The sequence below is a fragment of the Rattus norvegicus genome, chromosome 3 (genome assembly GCF_036323735.1).
Source record: "Rattus norvegicus strain BN/NHsdMcwi chromosome 3, GRCr8, whole genome shotgun sequence".
Lineage (NCBI taxonomy): Eukaryota > Metazoa > Chordata > Mammalia > Rodentia > Muridae > Rattus > Rattus norvegicus.
Window position 1 is genome coordinate 141,056,254 of NC_086021.1, and position 3,938 is coordinate 141,060,191.

Consider the following 3,938-nt stretch of genomic DNA (forward strand, 5'->3'; position numbering starts at 1 on the left):
TGCTGCCACTTCTGTCTGACAGGTGAGAACCTGTTACCCAGACAGAGCCAAGTCCAGGAGAATGAATGATATGGCCTGTAGCCAGAGAACCACTTCATTGTTAGAACTGCTTTCTATGGAAAAAGTCAAAAGATTATGGTTTTCAGCAGCTAACCATCACCGTGGGAGAAGTTGAATTCTCTGCAAAACACCTGTGTCTGATTTGTAAAGAATAAGAGAGACACATTGTAAGTAGGTCTCTGCCATTAGAAGCTTTATCTATCTTTCAAATCTCAACTTTTTAAATATATTTTGTTTGGGAGATTATAATTTATAACATAATATAATTATAGCCCCCCCCCATGCTGAAACACACAGAAAATGCATGCAGGAATCCCTATGTTAGGATCTCCTCTCTAGGAAAAGACCGGAGACCCTGGACCATGTTAGTTGATGAAAGGGTAGTCTAGCCATCTTTATCGTGTATTTCTATGTTTCCTTCTCATTTTTCAAAGGTGAAGCATACTTGAAAACATGATTTTCATTGTAACTTGATTAGAAAATGAAATTCCAAAATTCCTCCCACCAGTCACTAGTACTACTCTCTTTCTCTAACCCTCTGTATATCAGGACCTTGCAGTGAACTGAGTTCAGGTGATGGCGTAGAATATAATGCAGTGACTTTGTGATTCTCCACCTGCAGAGGTAGATTTTATGGGGCCCACCACACTGTAAGCAGGAAAATGAGCACACATAGATTCTAAACTTCAGGGAAGACCTCTTCAACCAAAACCCTAAAGCAAACCACAATATCTTTACTTATAAGATATTACTGGGCAATGTTGGCACACACCTTTAATCCCAGCACTTGGAAGGTGGATCTCTGTGGGTTTCAGGCCAGTCTGGTCTGCAGAGTGAGTTCTAGGACAGCCAGAGCTACACAGATAAACTCTGTCATGAAAGAAAACCAAAAGGGGAGGGAGAGACATTGCCCTAGTGAGCTGAGGATAAAGTGATGCACTGCTCTGTGACTGAAATCTAACGAAGCTTCACAAACACTTGTCTATGTTCCCTTTATTTTCACCCTAGATTTTTTTCCCACTACTGTATTTCCCCTTCTTATGATCACAGGTAAGATGGGAAAGAAGGTCAAGCGTAGGCTTGACCCCATTTTTCAGAACACTAAGCAGCTTCAACCCATGACTCTCACAGCTGCAATTTAGGGTGTCATTGATGTGGTCTGATTGTCTTCAAAGTCTCAGGAGGCCTAACTTAGGGAGCAGTCAGCAGAGAAGCACCTCCTTGCTTTTTGAACAGTGCACACTTAGCTTACGACAGGCAGAATGTTTGAGGCTCTACAATGAGCTAATGCTTCATTACTAGCTTTAATAAGCATAAGACCTGACATCATGGGTATGTTCCCACTACTTACTGTGAAAATCACAAGCAAGTCATTTTTGAGCTGAGGAATTTGGACACACACTTCAGAAAGAAAGTTGTGATGGGCCTGTATGGGGACAATATACTCAAAAGGCCCTAGAGTACAGGAGAAACAGGGAAGCTCATTTCCTTACAGGCTTTCAAATGTTACATAATTTCTCCAGTAGCTGGCAGATGGATTTGTTCTCATGGTGTGTGTGTGTGTGTGTGTGTGTGTGTGTGTGTGTGTGTGTGTACACACCTGTTTTCCCTCAAACCATTTCTTATATTTGAAATAATTTAACTCCCCTACTTTGCAAACCCACATACTTTTTTGAGGTTATGAGTGCATTTTAAAGGTTAGAGGACAATCTCTAGACTACATGTTTGCAGTTTGATATTAGATGATATTCCTGCTTTTGCCTAATTTCTGTCCATCTCCACTTGACACCCGTGTAAGTTGCCTTTCTCAGACGGCATTCTTCATCATACTACAGCAGCACGGGGTACCCGCACGGTGCCTGGCACACAGCTAAATTTGCACTAGGTGCTCAATATACACTCGACTGTGTGAACATAAGCATATCTCATATTCTGCGGCACCATCACTACTGGGTCTCTGAGATGAAAGGGGGTCAGGAATGTCACATGCTTCTTTGTCTCACTTCCTTGACCTACTGCGACCTAAGGGTGTCTCACACTCAAGTGTGGAAAGGAATTCACTCCCTTGCACAGCTCTTCCAACACATCCCACCTGGAGAATGCTCTACACATCATTGGCAAGAGTCTGTCTGTAAGCAAATCAGATGAAAGGGACGCACTTGCCTCAGGGAAGGTCTGCAGTATCCTTGCTCTACAAGGAGCAAGACCTCCTGAAGTATCAATTGAATACAGATAAGGTGTGAAAATGGAAGAATATGGACACAAGCAAACTGTGATGCTATACATGACAACAAAGTCCATTTCCTACAGAAGCAAACATAACGCATCAGCACACACAGACTGTGAACTGGTCTAAGTACGTCTAGGTAGTCACAGTGTATCTGTATCACTGCAGACCTTCAGCAGACCTATGGAGGGACTCACCAAGTAGCTATGGCATCTAGAAGAGGACATTTGCTTGCTTCCTTTATGTTGGGCTCTATTCCACAGACTTATATAATTTTATTCAGCTATGTCTCATATGCCCCTTGTCATGAAGGCTGTCACAATCCTTCCAGTTTGAGTGAAGTGAGGAAAAGTGTTAGTACCAAGTGTTTCTTACCTAGGTGAACTTTGAGATATTGTTTTATTTCTTTGTTGTCCAGTTTCCTTGTCTGTACAATGAAGATGAACACACACACACACACACACACACACACATACACACATATATATATAATGTCAGATTGATCTGAGAAATAAAAAGGATATATGTAAGCCACCCACTATGAAGACTGAACAGAAATCAATAATGTATCCTTATGTAATGAATCTACTCATTATGCAGCTACCGTATGACAAAATATGTTCCAATATGAAAAGACTATAGAAAGGACATGGTATAATGTTTATGTCCTACAAACATGACTAAAGCTGCTGAATGAAGGCAGACTCTAGATTGGAATTTGGGGACCCCTTTACTGATAAGGCAAACTGACAAAAGATGTTAAGGGAGCAAGGGAGTTAGTCACGTACAAAGATGGAATTCTTTGGTGGGGTGGGACTGCTTTAACAAAAGTTTCCGAAGGGCTTCATGGTTAAATTATCATTGTTTTATAGAGTAAGAAAACCAAGATCACGTTGTGTGGAGATCCAGTAACTAATGAAAGCATTCTTCCTTGTTTTCAAGCAAACAGTTTCTTGTTATTTCTTCATATGGTGAAAAGCTAAGAGCATTAGGAAGAATTCGTGTCTGCCATTGTTACATCTTTCACCCTCCTGACCCAGTTACTTCCTGTAGCCAAGAGCTAGATCACACTGAATGTTTAGGGGCACAACCTCTGGATTTAGTCCAGAGAGTAAAGGTGTTAGGGGGGGTTGAGTAAAAGCAAAGCCATTGGGTTAGTATGCTATCTAAGAATATCTGGCAGGTTAGCAAGAAAATAGCAAGACAAAGTGAGAGGCATGATGGGGAGTCTAGTTATAAGCAACCCAGGATTCCTGTGGGCAATGTAATGCCTGTGTCTTTTTAACTCTCATGCAGTGTGTTAAATGATACAAATACCCAGATTTTCAGGCTACTACATCCAAACAAGATGGCCCGTCTTAGCATCTAGAGCACTGGGGACATGTATGCAGCGTCAATCTGGAGCTTTGCTCTCTGACCTGGGTCCTGAGGATATAGCCATGGTTACAAGGCAAACATTTTACCTACAATCTACCTCCCTCACATGCATTCTCACCTTGTTAGGAGGAGGATAGCAGTAGTAAGTAGATTAACTATAAAATTGCTAAAAGTTATAAAGTACAATAAATGTATTACTGAACAGGATAAGTATATTTTTGTCCAGCATCCCACCTAGCTCAGGGAAAACTACATAAAATTTTAATTTGAAGAC